Raw genomic sequence first — 17,500 nt, 5'->3', positions numbered from 1 at the left:
GGCAACCGCTCGTCAACGGCCCACTTAACGTGGGGAGAAAGCAGCCCTGCAACCCTTACCACGCGGGTCCACTCAGCGCTGATCGTATCAATGGTAATGGAGACACTTTAGAGGCAACAAACAGAGCCCTTTACAAAACACACATATGTCTCCATGCAAGGTGATCCAAGTCCCGTAGGAGCGCATATGTGTTTTTGGATTCCCCGTGTCAGCCAGCCAGCCAGCAGCACGGACGAGGCGGTAAGGTTCAGACACAAGAGCGCTTTTAATGAGTCGTTTTGGAAATGTGCTGATGGGAACCATTTCCCCTTTGCTTGAAATCCATTCGCTGAGATGGTTGTGTTAGATTACGTTTAACACTGCGATTATACTTCTCTTATTTTTAGCTGTTACGGTTTTTAAATGTTTTGACTCATCTTCTAAGCATCCGAGGACCCACCGAGAGACGGTAGGTTTCAATTTTTCACAGTCTGGTGAAGGAAGGATGCATTGGCTTAGAGTCCATTGGGTGGGCAGGTATAGATCCTCTTCATTGGATTTGTCTCAACCAATCATTCAAACACATCAGTAAACTCCAACTCATCTATCTGTTTCATCTGGTGGACGGCTCACCGTTCCAGGGAGAGAGAGAGAGAGAGAGAGAGAGAGAGAGAGAGAGAGAGAGAGAGAGAGAGAGAGAGAGAGAGAGAGAGAGAGAGAGAGAGAGAGAGAGAGAGAGAAGAGCATCCAAGAGAAACAAATGGAAGGACAGGATGAGGTTGACATAAGAAGGAGGATGTTTCTGTTGTACTGCAATATGTCTCCTAACGATATAAATTCAAGGTAAGCAGTCTGACAGCAACCCAAAACGTTGAAGCAACCCAAACATTTGTTTCATGCCTTGGTCTGTTTTCAATGCTACTCATGATGTGTCAGAACTAAGCAACAATCAGGAGTGGCGGTGTAATTTGTGTCCTTTGTCTGTTGAAAGCGGCTGTGGGCTGGGAGCAGTTGTTTTGATGCAGTCTCATGTTCCACACAAAGCAGAGGAAAGAGATGTGGCTGAAGAGAGGAGCAACAACCTGAAACATGTCAGCATGTGAACGTCGCCTGATCTCCGTTCTGTCTCTCAATGATCTCCACGAATACAATTAGAGTGTGCAAAGTGAATCGATGAATACGAAGGGTAGCATTAGGCCTACACATGTTTGTAAAACGACCCAAATTAAAAAGATTGAATACAGTAGTCGCCTATTTATTCACTCCACATCCTGCTCCTGAAATAAGAGAAAATATTACCATTTTTATAATTATCCTTGTTCAACTTTTAAATTCAGAGGGTGTGAATCACGAGTCGTACATTTTCAATCAATATCATATCAGAAGGATGCGTTTGAAGTGTTAAAAAAGCACAGGTGAACGTATGCATATTGAGGACTAATGAGTATTTTGCATATTCATTAATAAGCTACTCCACTGTGCTAATGCAGATTAACGAGGCTAACCTCCAAACACAGACACATTATACCTGAAACCGGAACCAAAACGAAAAGTCAATGTGACACATCTACATCCATGCATCTGCATTACCAGGGCATTGTTGCGATGGTGTGAACGGAGCTCTCTGCAATTTGCTACTTTTTTTTTTAACACGGTGGATTTAGACGGATCACCGCGGTGGATACAATGCGATAGTCCCAATTAAAATTCCTGATAATTGGGTTAGAGATTGCACTGTTCGTTCCCGTTGTGTTTTCCACTTGCGGCTCGGCATTCTTCTCCCGTCATTGTTGCAGCCTGCCCGGGGCGTCCCGTTGTCTAAACAGTCTGAGTAATTAACTTGGGAAACGAATGCGGTCCTCCGTCTCAAACGCCAGGCTCACAGAGTAAAACTCACAGTGTGCAGGCATGTTGTCGTTGGCACTGCTTATGAACACATCTTTGTACGAGTGTGTTTATGGATGCCTACAACAGGATTAAAAGAGAAAACCATGTGATTTGCAGAACCCAGGAATCTCCTCACATTTCCATTATGTTTGTGTAATCTGACTTGCTTTAGGGAATGGAGGCTGAGAAACAGGAAACCAGACGCACACACACAGACACACACACACACACACACACACACACACGACACACACACACAAGCACACACACAAGCACACATGCGCACACAGGCAGTTCCACACAAATAAACAGACACACACAGACACACACACACATACACACACCGACAAACACACATGGGCGCACTCATCACGCATGCAGTCCCAAACAAATACATGGACACACACAGACACACACAGACCAATGTATGGATGCAATCAAGACCGTTGGTTAGATCTCTAACACACTTTGGTGTACTGTGAGGAGAGACACCAGAAAAAAGTCAATTTCAGGTATTCAAATGAGTCTGAATGACACCACATTTGATTTAGGCCGTATCTAGTCTTGCGTGACGTGCTTGCAACACTAGTACACATTTGGTTCAATAAAACACAAAGCATCCCAAACACAAAAGCACAGTGGAACATAAGTGGGCAGCCAGTTCTGGTTTTTGTCCGTGTCTATTCCCCCCTTACAGTGTGACACGCTTTTTTTCTATCAAGGCTTTATGTTCCTTTTTGTAACAGTACAATCAATCTTCCTTTGATACAATACTTGCTTTCACAGGCCTATCATTCGTGGAAGCAGCAAATCTCTTTGCCCGCCTCCCTTTATGCAACTGGCAACCACCATAAACATTCTTTATTGTTAGTAATATTTAGGATTTTACACGTTAATAAGTAAGCGCTCGCTGTTAGCGAGGGACTCTGGGGGGGTTCATACTTTATTGGTTTTCCTTTTATCCTCACGGCAGCGATGCTTATACTGTGTGTGTGTGTGTGTGTATGTGTGTGTGTGTGTGTGGGTGTGTGTGTGTTCGGGGGGGGGGGGTCTGTCTGACTGTCTGTCTGTCTGTGTGTGTGTGCCTGTTTTATGACCAATGATTTGCCACTAATGGGGAACTTTCAATTGGTGCCAATCACCTGAACATGATCAGTAATTAGGCCAAACAGGGAGTAAGGCTACGTTTACATGATGACTGTCTGAACAGAAGCCGCAGAAGTCTTCAACATGTTTGTTTATTTCCCTGTACTGGCGCATGTAGGCGCCGTAAACTCGTACGCGACATGAGCAGATCTGAGCAGTGTTTTGCGTCTTGGCAGTGTAGATGGAAACGCTACGGCGGAGCGTATTCAAGTTTTCCACTCTGGAGGGTGGTTTCAGATTTTTGCATTTTTAAGCCCCAAAAACGCAGTCACCGTCTAAACTAAAGGCACTTCCGATCAAATATTTTGTCGTTTTTACCCGCAAGCGTCCTTGTGTAAACAGGGCCTAAGTGTGCCCTTTCTGCCCTCTCTTTCTTCTCACTGTCGCTCTTTTCTCTCTCTCTCTTGCTAGCTAACAGGCTGCTTATAAGGTGTACAGTATGGCGCGTTTCCACTGCAGGGTGCGGTACGGTTCGGTTCGCAAAGGTGCGGTACGGATTGCGTTTCCACCGCCAAAAGTGGGCGTGACCCGGACTGAGCCGTACTCGTTTTGCCCTCGTCTTCAGTACTCCTCCGTTGGGGTACTGAGACGCCTGAAAGGGTGCCGGAAAATTCGAGCTACACACCCCCTCCGTTGATTGGTCGACAGAATCGTCACTTCCGGGCGACGTGGGGATAAAAACAAGCAAACAGTAGCCTCGAGGTATTATTCTTTACAATGAACATATTGTAAAACGCTTACAACGCTTGCTTGGGCGAAAATGGAGTTGGAGACGTTCCTCTGCATTCTATGATGTCACGATGTCTACGCAGCTGCCGCGGCGATCGACATCCGGCCTACCATAAAGGGTACTGTCGGCGGTGGAAACGCGACCTCGGAACTGAGCTGGGCTATACCGCCCCCTCCCTACCGGACTGAGGCGAACCGAACCGTACCGCACCCTGCAGTGGAAACGCGGCATAAGCTGCCATTTTGTTTTGCTCATGTTTTTCTCCTGTGTTTAAATAGGCCAGTAGTTCAGAAGGGCATTTTTTTTTGAGCGTAGACTGTGGGTTTTGTTTAAACGACTGGGGTTCCTTTGGTTTTTATTTTGGCCTTGGCTACCCTCAGGCTACTCCTTTATTTACTTATTTGTTCCTATTTTATGAACAGAACATCAATAAATAAAATAAATAAATACTTTTGATTTCGAACGGTGCCTGATAGAAACATATCATTTCCATCCCTTTTTGCTGTGTTGGCTCCCCACTACGTCCGATACCCATTTGTAACATATTTGGGGGCTCGTCCGGGATTGATTCGACTATGATTTTTGTTTTGGTCAAGGCCAAACCTTAATGGGGTAGTGTACGTCTCAGCTGACACCGTTTCATTTCGCTAATTTTGTGAGTAGTCCAACTTTAGAATTGTTGTATTTCTGTCAAAAAGATGATTTTGTCTAATCGCAGTCCATTATAACATTCCTGTTTCTAAATCTCTTATTAAGAGTGATCTGAAAATCAGTGTGGTGGATGGTCTGGTGGCTCAGGGTTTGCTTACAATTCCTGAGCAGGTGGCAGCTGTGGGGGAGAGTTGAAGTGTAGCCCTGGCACTGACTCACCCTGGGTTTCCCGTGGATAAGTCTGGATCCTTGATTATAGGTGCGAAAGATGATTTGAATGCACCAAAGTCTATGTTTTTCTCTGAATCCCCTCAAGGGCGTTCTAGAATTGATGCCAGGTTAAAGGCGCGATTAGCCCATGGCCAATTTAAGGCACAAGAAATAGCTGAGGTGCGTAAAGCAGTGTTATATTTTTCAATTCCGGTAGTTTGAGGCTGAAACGGTTCTGAAAATGCACCAGCTGGAATCAGTGTCCCAGCCATTGGTAGCTCTTCGTAATGTTTGACTTCCACCGGTTGAAACACCTACCAAACCAACTTCGACCTGTGAGTACATGCATGTAGACATTTCTCCTAATTGATGCCCTGTGTGTACAAGTGGACCATCCAACAGTGAATTCTCCATCCGAGAGTTTAAAGTCAGTTGATTCTCTATCCTGTAGAGCTTAAAGTCAGTTCGTTCTCTATCCTATAGTTTAAAGTTGGTTTATTCTTTATCCCAAAGATTTTTAAGTCAGTTCATTCTCTATCCCATAGAGTTTAAAGTTGTCTGCGTCCCCATTGCGGGAGTTGACACAGGGCTGTGGTTGACCCCTGATTTTCCCCTTGTTTAGTCAGGTGGTTCTTCACGGTTCTGTACAGATTTTAGCAAGGTGTTACAGTTACCGTGCCAGACTCACTCCACCTTGCCCCGTATGGAGGATTGTCTTGATAGTGTTGGTTCAGCAACATTCATCACCGAGCTGGATTCACTAAAAGAATATTGGCAGGTGGGCCCTCGAACCCACTTGTTTAGTCCAAACAGACCCTATGCATGGACTAGTGATTGCCAATCCGCCTTAGACTGTGTAAGGTCACGTCTCTGCAGTGCCCCGGTGTTGGCTGCTCCTGATTTCTCCCGGCCCATCCAGATCGCGGTGGATGCGAGGGGATCTGGCGCTGGAGCAGAGCTGCCACAGAACGGGCCAGATGACCTCAGCCACCCGGGTTTGCTGCGCCTCTCCCATCCAGATGGAGACCCCGGCCATGCACCTGGCCTAACAGCACTTTGAGGTGTATGGGCGGTCCGGTGCGGTGCCGGTCGTGGTGTACACCGACTGACCGGTTAATGTTCCTCGACCAAATGTATAAAAACAGCCAATCTCCTGACTCAGAGGTTCACCCTCCAGGTCCTCAGATGGGGGTTGACCACGTCATGGCAGACGCGGTGGCCCAGTGTCGGTACACACTATGAAGTAAATACTTTTTTAATGCAGCATTTTGGCCTTTGCCAAACCCGAAGTTACTCCTTGATCTACTTATTTGTTCCTGTATTATACAGTGCACAACATGTAAAATAAATCCTTTGTTTTTTAACAGTACCTGATTGAAACCTGCTTGTCATTTCAATCCATGTATGCTGTGTTGCCTCCCCACTACGTCTCATGCCCATTTAAGGTTGTGACTGTCTACTCTCTTCCTCTTCATCTTCTCTTTCTTCCCCTCCTGCTTCCTGCTCATCCACCTGCTGTAAAAAAAACATCAATACAAACCAACCCTTTTTCATCCTCCCTCCAGTTGTCGGTGGCCTACCCCCTGTGTCCCCCGTCCACACACACACACACACACACACACACACACACACACACACACACACACACACACACACACACACACACACACACACACACACACACACACACTCCCAGTGTGTGTTTGCATTGTGCTCAATGTCCCGTGACAGAGTAAATGCTGACGCAGACACCTGTTCCCTGAAGGTCACCCAAAATGTGAACACACACAGCACAACACACACACACACACACACACACATAGACATACACATACACACACACATAGCCAAAACATCCACTCCCTAACAAGCACGCACATAAACAAACAAAATAACATCTACTCCCTTACACACACACACACACACACACACACACACACACACACACACACACACACACACACACACACACACACAAACACACACACACACACACACACACACCACACACACACACACACACACACACACACACACACACACACAACCTGAGAGCCGATGCCAGGGTTTACCGGGCAGGCTTCAGGCATTATGTGACGAGACCCTGTGACGCTCCGGAGAAGCTGCTGGAGTCGTTATCCAGGTGCACCTTACCCACTTAACAGGGTCGCGTTCTGAATAACTTCAATGTCGCGTCCCGCGGCAGATGTCATGCATTATTCAGCAGCACGACCTCCGGGTCGCATGCTGAGCCTTTCTCTCCTCCACTAAAGTGTTTGTTTGACCACACACACACACACATACACACACACATGCACACACACATTATATCATTAACGCATCTCTGCGTTAGCGCAAGCCAGCAAGAGGCGTGAGACAGCAAACTAACACACATACATACACAATGACGCACACACACACACACAATGACGCACACACACACACACACACACACACACACACACACACACACACACACACACACACACACACACACACACACACACACACACACACACACACACAAACACACACACAATCATACACCCACTTACACAAACACACACATAAGGTTCACAGGTCTCCGCCTATTGCAGCCCAGTCGCCAACGCGCGTGTCACAGGCCGGGTTATTAGCGGCCCGGACCTCGGAGCTAAACCACGCTCACACACATTTACGCACAATTAAAAGTTCTCCCAAGAGGCCGCCGTCACAGCGCGCCTGCCTACGTGTTGTGTGTTTTGTATGCCTGCATCGTTATTTACGGCGGAGAGCTGAGACCCCCGACGTGTGCACGCCCGCGACACCGTCTGTGACAGGCTAGCGCGCCGAGGAAGAGCTAATCACATCCGTTAGTGTCGCACGACGTTGAGAGGAACACGACGGCAGTTGATGTAGAAAAGTAGGAAACGCTGCGTGGAAAATGGCCTTTTATAAACTTTGGTGGGTTTAGAAGCACTTGTCTATGATAATGTGGCAACTTTTCTCTTTTTTATCCCCCTCATGTGTTCTGTAATCCAGGCACACAGGCCTACATTAACTCAGAGCTGACCTGGAAGTGGGAAACTTTTCCATTTGGAATAATGGAGTGGAGTTTGTAGTGGGAGTAAATGGAGAGATATAACTATTTGTTTGAGAGCTGAGACGGAGCGAGAAGGGGAGCAAACTTGCTGATTTCTATGAATTTTAAGAGGATAATTTTACAGGTTAATATACATAAATGCCTCCTTAGCAACTGCATTTTTCGGACACAATGCGTGTCGATTCTGTTTTAGTTTCTAAATGCAAGCTTGGCAGGCACAAATTATTTTTTACATAATAGTGACATGAAGTTCAAGCTACATGAGCAATGATGAGATAACCACCAAAGTTTTGGCCGCCCACTCTCCAACTTTGAATACCTTCACCTTCGCAAAATGAAAAACAAACATTTGATCTAGTCCTTCTTTGCCCATCAAAACAACACTCTGCTTTGTAAAATGAATAACAAATATCAGGACGAGGAATATATTGAGCCAACAATATACGGGTATATTTTTAGGGATTTAATTAATAGTGTCTGGATGATGTCCTCAATGCGAATGAACTACATGACAGAGTAAGAGTGTTGTGTTAACCAGGCCGAATCAAAGGGAAGCAAATCAAGTGCTTCAACCCCATGACAACACTGCATACAGCATCAACACTTATGATTGGTAAATCGTTGTGTTCATGTGTGTGTACCTAGAACAACTAATCGTATTGAAACCAACGAGCAGTGCTACACTCACCCCTCTGTGGCATGTGTGTCACACATTCCCTCCCTCTTCTCAATGACTTATTCTGCTTTTACTTGACTCAGGTTTACCCCAGGACCAGTTGAAGTCTCTCAGGATCCCGATGGGGGACGAGGCAGACCTGTGCGTCTGAGGGGATATTAGAGGAGGCTGGGTGAGTTGTTAGGTGAGAGAAGGACCCGGCTGGCTGATCAGCCCGCTGACACACATTGGCTGCCCTGACCGTCCAGGGAGGGGGCCCCCGATGAAGGGAAGTTTAAACACATCAGTGATCCGATGAGACCCTGTCTCGTTGACGGGATTGAAAAAAGATCACAGTGCACCTTTTGGACCCGGAACTCATGATCCTTGGACCCGTTGGAGACTACTCAGACACAATGCACAGAGGAGGAACCTTACATCATTATAGAACAGCTGGTGCCGACACCTGCTCCTCTTGTTCGGGTGAGGAGTTAGGGGTTGGGAATTAAGAGGTTGGGGAGTTTGTGGTTCAGAGTAAAGGCTCCTGAAAGCCTCATCCAATCGCGCAAATTCGATCTTTTTTAAATTACAAATGAATATATCCGTAACGCAACAATGGCTAACCCTCGCCCTTTGGGTTTTCCTTTCCCGTCTAGGCTCTAAGCCATCTCCCTCGAAGAGTCGGATCCTAGATTACTTTCCCTTTGGCGGAATTTAGGCGGTGAGGATGATCACGCCTTCGCGGCTTTGCAGAGCATAAATTGGTTATTAGGGTTGAGGGGTAGAGGGGTGGACTACGTAGGGGTCAGGGGTCACCTATGTACATTTTCTAGACGTTGGATTGTTTCTGTTCATACTTAACTATCTTCCACTCTCATTCATCTCTTTGATCCTTAACCAAGGATATCTGGACGTTGTACAAATGGACATTGTATGTTTTGATTTTCACCATTTACCTCTTAAGTTAACCCTTAGTGTAACTTTAACTTGGGGCATTGTGAACTTTTGAATTGCACCCTACTGTAAACTACTTAACTCTTTTAGCTATGGTACCTACTTTTATCTTTCACATTCGAGCTGTACATGTGGTTATTGCGCCTCACTGCTCTTTTAGTATTTGCACTCTTATATTGTTATTGCACTATTTATATTTGGACCTTTTCTGCTTTGTACTGCAACTGCTGCGAAACATAATTTCCCTCTGGAAAAATAAAGTAATATCGTATCTTATCTCTTATTTGAGAGATTGAGCGGATAGGAGGTTGAGGTTAGTCGTAGTTATAATTAAACCTCTGCGTCACGTATCTGCCACAGGCTACGGTTACGTGGCTCTCTACACCTGTCCTTCAGCTATGACTCCCTGTTACTGATGTGATGATCCTCAACCCAAAGTCATCTTATATTCAGTGACATCTGGTGATCTTTATAATGGGAAGACGACGTGGTGTTATATCACTTCACATTCTCGCTCACCTCTTCCACTAGTCCATCCTGATTTATCCGGACAACGTAGCAGGAAAGACGAAGCAGACAGTAGAAGTTAGCTGTTCGTAGAGATGCAGGTAACACAGCCTTTTGCCACAGCCTCTGTCGACCACATCGGTGCCACGGAGCACCATGGCGTAACTATGGCGACTATTCAACGCAGATGTCTTCAAGCTGAAGAGTTATAGTTGAATGGACGGAGTCATGGGATCAACAAAGGGATGAAAAATGATGCACATTCACTTGACCACCATCCTGGGAAAACATGAGGGAAGTGAAGCGTAGAAGAGATGTTCGATTTAGTTTGCTTTGAGAGTTTTAATGCTCATCAATTTCCTCAGGGCAGCATAGAATTTACTCATTTTGTGTGTAGATGTGAAAAAATAAAGGTAGAAATCCAGGTAATAAATGGTGATGGAAGCTTTATATGAATAAATAATAATAATAATAATGATAATAATAATAATAATAATATTAATAATAATACATTCACGTTATAAAAACACCCACACATTGTGGTGCTTAAATCTGCCTGCATTCAGCCACAAAATAACAGACCTTGTGCAGCTGCAATTAATTCTGTTTTATAGGCAGGCGCAGACACTAAGCAATGTAAAGGCAACGCACAAGGACTTAATTTGTGGACTCCTGAAGAAACCCACACTGTATTTTCATCAAGTTCCTAATTGACTTGTCTCAAAAGTCAAAACATGCATTTATTAAACACTGTACTCACTTGGAGTCCAAATAAACCAAATAAAAGTCTTCATTACTTTAGACAATGGTAAACTATACATTTAACAGTATATTATTTGCATTCACGTATGCTTTATCCCATGAAACTTAGAATAACCATAAATTAAAAAGATTATCAATTTGTAAATGGTTTGTTATGGTTTGCTGTGCTGTGTATGGGAGATAATTACTGTTTAATTGGCTGTAAACTAACCCTTGATTTGCTAGTTGTAGCATTGTAATGTGGATAAACATCTCCATGAATAACTTAGAATAATAATACATAACTAAATAAATAATCTATTAATGAATAACATTGAACAACTCAATCATAATGTACCCTAATAATAACAACACAATTATTGATAATAATATGGAGTGGAAGATTGATTAGCTTGGGGAAAACCATGATGATAATGACATTCAACCTAATGCAACCGGATGAATGTGGCAGTCAATTATAATTAGGTAATGATCAATTATTGTTTTATTATGTGTTACATAACTCTCTCATTATTAGCATAATCATAATCATAATCATAATCATAATCATCATCATCATCATCATCATCATCATCATCATCATCATCATCATCATCATCATCATCATCTTCTTCTTCTTCTTCATCATCATCTTCAACATCATCATGAAATAACCTTATGTTATTGGATGATATTCAAAAGGTAAATTCTCAAAATAAAATATACTGAAAGTTCTTACCAAATACACAAAATCCTAATTTTTTTTAGAAAGCTTTATTTGATAATGGGATTGATCATCAAAGTGAAGCGTTATTTAAATGCATCTGAACAAGCTTGCAGAAAATGCGTGACGGGTTGTCAACGATAATTGATGTCTGGAATAAATATTGTTTAATAAAAAATGAATGTTTTACATCCACCAATGAGCCAATGGTTAAGAACGTCCTCTTTGGCTAATTACAAAGTATGCTTGGAAATTCTTACACTCTCCTCCTATTAATGGAGTTTCTTTATGAGGAGACCAATACTGAGCAATAAAGTTGTGTGAAATTGGATAGTTTCATTTAATTTGTTGGAGCAGAATATTTTCGGATATCAAAATGTAAATTAGTACCCATGCTTGAGGAATATATCCTGTATACTTGTCTGTATGCATATCTCCTTGACATAAAGGCATGGTATATATTTAGGATTTATGTTTAAAATGCCGGTAACAGAATTCCTTGGGTCTGAATTCATTGACTTTGAAGTTGCGGCACAAGCACATTTTAAAATATTCTGCTGTCTGCTTGCAGACAGCAGACAGCATTTAGTGTTACGCCACATTATTTAGTGTTATTTCCCCCCAAATAATAGGACGTCTACTCTGACAACCTGTGCTTTAAAATCGGAGGGGTACCATGCTTGAGAAACCTTTCATAATATCCGTAACAAGGGCCAAATTTTTCCTTTACATTTGTGGTGTCTGGATTTTACTCGATGACTTCTCAAAGGATCTTTTCAACAGAATAAGCGAGGCAGTCGTTCAAAAGAATGAATTACACATCCAAACATGGGGTCGTGGCGATGGTAACATCTTGGCCGTTACTGCAGATCATGTTGCTGTAAACCTTTGGAGGTGACGCAATATTGACTATGAATCAATTCATCTTCAATCCTTATCTCTTCTGACTTTAGCCATCTATGGCTAAGCCATTCTTAGCCATCTTTGACTTTATTTGGTATTTCATAGAAAAAATAACACTCTCTCACACTTCTTGTCTATCGATCGCCCTCCTCTCTCTGACATTTTCTCTCCTTTTTCTCCTTGTCTATCTTTCTCTCTCTTACTCACACACACACACACACACACACACACACACACACACACACACACACACACACACACACACACACACACACACACACACACACACACACACACACACACACACCACACACACAGGCACATACACACACACACACACACACACACACACACACACACACACACACACACACACACACACACACACACACACACACACACACACACACACACACACACACACTTACACACACACTTACACAGACACACACACCCCATTCGCGTGTGCTGACCGCCTCTGTTTGCCCGGCCCGGCCTGTGGGGTTGAGGCCCATGTGGACATTGAGCGGTGTTTGCTCCGGCTGAACCGATGCCAACCCCATGGTGGAGCCACAGGGGGGACCGCTCTGATACCTGAGCTCGACACAGAGCTCTGCAGCTGGGGAGGGATGGGTTGTGGTGGGGGTGGTTGTGGTGGTGGTGGTGTTAGAGGAAGACAGCGATCCACTTGAAACATAAAGCACACTTCTACTGTTGCTTGCTGTTACAGGAAGCCACTGTGAGGATGCTGAAAACACACTCAGACGCACTAATACACACACACACACATTAGGCACATGCACTAACACGCATACCCACACACACACGTGCAAAAACACACAAACGCATTCACACACAATTAAACCAACACACGCATGAATAGATTTAAGCCTACACGGATAAATGCAATGATGAAAAACCCACGCACAACAAAACACACAAACAACCATACACGGAATGATACAGGAGGAGAGGATATTGACATCTGAACTTTTATTTTGCAGTCAGTCCGGGCTCAAATTAAGTTCTTCAGTACTAAAAGCCTCAGGGTCATTACATGGAAACAAAGAGTTATACATGAATAGCCTCCCAGCTAGAGGGATCCATTTTGGCTTTGTGTGTTGGAGTAGCCCAACCGTTCTGGTACTGATTCCGAGCCTCCGGCAGGTAACTAACTGCATTGTACTGCCGTGAGAGAGATGTGCATGGTGTGCACCGTTGTTCTTGCAGGAGCCATTGTCAGCACGGTGAGAAAGAACGTTAAATGGATGTCCTGTGCCAGCGCAGAGACTCCAGAAATAGGCAGACACTGGCTCAAGTAGACAGGGAACTGTGTTCCCCTTGTACTCCATAAACTGCTCAACGAAGAAGTTGTTTATCTTTTTCAGTGTCATCTGAGCTATTGACCATGTCATGAAGTTAGCTGTATCTGCAAGGATTACTATTGCTCTTTTGACGTTTGGTTTATCCCCCCCCCCCCTGAATAATTATTCTTATCAGAAAATGACTGCTGTCCAATCATATCTATAGGGCTGTGTTGTTGTTGTGAGGGCTCTCTGTGTCAGGTGGGCTTAGCCCATGAGGTAGAGTGGCTTGAAGTGGAATCATAAGGTTGCTGGTTCAATCCCTGGCTCCTATAGCTGATTAACGAGGTGTCCCTGAGCTATACATCCAACCTTAACTACTCCTGACCAGCTGGCTATCACATTGCATGGTTGACTCTGCCCCATATATATGTGTGAATGGTTGTAAGTCGCTTAGGATAAATGTTAAAATGCCATAATCATAAACATCTGCATTGGGGTTTGTGTGCTTGCGCTATATTTATGCATGATTCTAAAGTTATTTCTTCAAAGTGTCTCGGTCCTTATAACTGCGCTGAAAGGCTCGTGCGCGGTAGATAAAGAGATAAAGCACTTAGACGTGCTGAAGGCGCCCTCCTTTTGGCTGCCACCTCCAGGAAACAGTTCAACATCGCCAGTTTGTGTGTGATGAATATTCCAATAATCACACATATTTATTTGACCTTATAAAGGCCTCAAAGAAAAGAAGAAAGAAGTTGAATCCTCAAGCTTCCACCTACACAATTTCCGACACTCATTCAGTCTCAGCCTCATCACAATGAAGAATCAATGCTTGATCTTCATTCTGTCTTCAAAGAAGCCGGCGTCATGCTCATTTCTCACAGCCTGCAGTGGTCACCCCGCTGCTCGGGGAGGTAGCCGCGTGTTAGCCGTCCGCCATGGGGATGAACCACGCTTTCTGCCACGAGAACAGACAGACTCTGAGTAGACAGCCGGGGAAGAACACTAGCACCACCACCAACTCCACCACCACCTCCACCACGACCACCACCTCCACCAACTCCACCACCACCTCCACCACCGCCACCACCACCGCCACCTCCACCCTCCACCACCACTACCACCACCACCACCAACACGGGGCTTCCTCCCGCCGGAGGCTGTGTTTTCCGTATTACCGTCAGAGGAATGAGTCAATCAGCAAAACAGGTTCAGGCTGGGTGAACGTCGGAAAGAGTGCTCGCTAGTACCTGGGATGATGATTATTATTGGGCTTTTTCCCCCCAACACAGAGAAATAATATGTTTGTTGTTCAGCCACCCAGATGATGATTTGTTTGCTCATCTTGTGTTGGTTGCCTCCAACCCCCAGCGACGCACCCCATGAGAAACACACACACACCCACACGCCATACACACAAACACACACACCCACACACACACACACTGACACGCACATACAGACAAACATGCACACACACACACACACACACACACACACACACACACACACACACACACACACACACACACACACACACACACACACACACACACACACACACACACACACACTGACATGCACATACAGACAAACATGCACACACACACACACACACACACACACACACACACACACACACACACACACACACACACACACACACACACACACACACACACACACACACACCATTACATACACAAACACGGACACACACACACACAAACACACACACACACACACACACACACACACACACACACACACAAACACACACATACACACACATACGCACACACACATTCACACGCCTTGCAGTGCCGCCCTCATGTTAATTATTTTGCCAACCTTCATATGGTTTTTAATTGTTTTGAGGTTGAGCTGGGGGAGATAGACAGAAGAGAGGGTTGGGGGGGCTGCTATCACAGATTGAGCTAGCAAGATAGATGGATGCATATCAAATTGTCTGACAATGGGAGTCCATACTAATATTTTAAGTTATAATTGTTGCACGCTTAATGTAGTTTCACACCAAGCATCACATAGAGTACCGTTAAATAGCTTTTATCAGAGGACTAGCATGAGGGGTTTTTAATAACCTCACCCCTGCACTTTTCCTGCAGTGAACTTTAATAAATATATATCCGAGTATATGGGTGGATGCACATTTCCCTTGTTCTTAATACATCAAAGAAATCCCCTAAAAAAGTTAAATACAACATACCAACATAAACCTATGTTGAATCTCTCAACGATGACCTAGCGTACATTAATCATTTTTGGTTTCATTGACTCAATATTTTGGCCCAATTTAAATACACTTCATCAATCATGTTCATATCAGCACAAACAATGCAGATATGTTTACACTACTACTAATGGTTCCAACCCTAATTCACATGATTCATTTGGAGCGTCTTCAACGTGCAGTTTGAGTTGGTGTGCATCTTGTTTTCATTACCGTACTGAGCTGACCATATGTTGGCAGTGCAGCTTTGCAGCGATGTCAATATTGACACTCAATACTAATGCGTTAAGCACTTCCCCACACAACGGCCGCGCCGCAATACGGCTTTCATTATGCGACGCCCATCTCTAACAAGTTCAACGCCTTCTACTCGTCTTGTTCCTTTAGAGTCTTGGACGCTTGTGGCTCCACGACTGTTTGAAATAAGTGTGTGAGTAAAACAACAACAGCAACAACAACACAAAAGTAGTTTAACGAGTTGCTAGGTTACAGCAACGGCGGCATCCACTGGCGACAGCGGCTTGGGCTGGCGTCTGATTGGAGAGGCTGGTGGGGGAGTTGTGTGTACTGAGTATTGAATATGGCTGATTGCACCTGGACGGGCGACGTCACAGTCCTGTGAAGTAATACTAATGCCACCGCAATCATTTATTCCTCGCCCTCCCTGGGTTGCTAACGAGCCGCCCGGCGCTGCATCTCGCCCACGGCCCACTCAGAGAGTGGGCGAAGGGGACACTCCATCAAGTCTGTCGCAGTGCAATTCACCTGTAACAGGTGTTCTTAAAAATATAGATACTGAATGCACCATTTAAACAGTGGTTGAACAATTTGGACATGCCTGTTTGATAGAACAGTGTTTTTATTCAACTGAATGTGAAGTTTTTAACAGCGAACAGCTGAACATAGTTTTGCGTTTGGGTTGGATTGGTCTGTGGTTTATTCTGCTCATGCGAGACCAGCTTCACTCAATAGTTGTACACCTGGATTTTGTTGTTGAGGTTTTTCTCTATTGGAGGCCTGATCTTTAAACTCTATAGCCATTATAGGCTCAATTAAAGGTCAATCAATAAAATATTATCAAAAAAGGAATATTCTCATTATCAGCTTTCAATGAAAGTCACATATCCATGTAAGAGCCACGAGGGAGTAGTTTATTAATAATGATTTACTTAAAAATAGATACAAATTGTATTGAGGATGGAGAATGTTAGTCTTAAATGCATAATTTAGATTTACGTATCAATGATAAAACATTTCTGTACTCCTGGGCTTCTGGCTTGATAAATACGTCACTGTTGGTAGTAACCTTGATTTTGCATAATTTAGTTTGGAGTCAGATATTGCCGGAGGCATTACAGTTTTTTCAATGTGCTTTGGACATTGTAAGTATTTTTTTCGAAGTAAAAACTTTATACATAGATATCTATCTTGTTTTCCGCGTTACAAATACAGTTTTTTAAGACAAGCAGTGCCACTCGTCTCATGTGAACTCTTATATACTTTTGCAGGCTAATAAACTGCTGGCCATCGCTATCTACAGCGGCCTGTTTGGGAGACCTATCACCTTGAAAGGAGACTGTAGGCAGGGACAATACAATATGTAATAGCGATGTGCACTACAAACATCTTTGCTTCGCTTACAAATTGCATCAAAGCAGGCGCAAGGTAATTTACCACAAGATAGAATCAAATGAAAAAGCCATTCCTGGCCCCTCCGACACCTCATCACATTAGTGATGCCGTTTCATTGAGACCCCTTGATAAATATGGGTTGAA

The sequence above is a fragment of the Gadus chalcogrammus genome, chromosome 1 (genome assembly GCF_026213295.1).
Source record: "Gadus chalcogrammus isolate NIFS_2021 chromosome 1, NIFS_Gcha_1.0, whole genome shotgun sequence".
In the NCBI taxonomy this organism is placed as follows: Eukaryota; Metazoa; Chordata; class Actinopteri; order Gadiformes; family Gadidae; genus Gadus; species Gadus chalcogrammus.
This window is presented reverse-complemented; position numbering follows the sequence as displayed.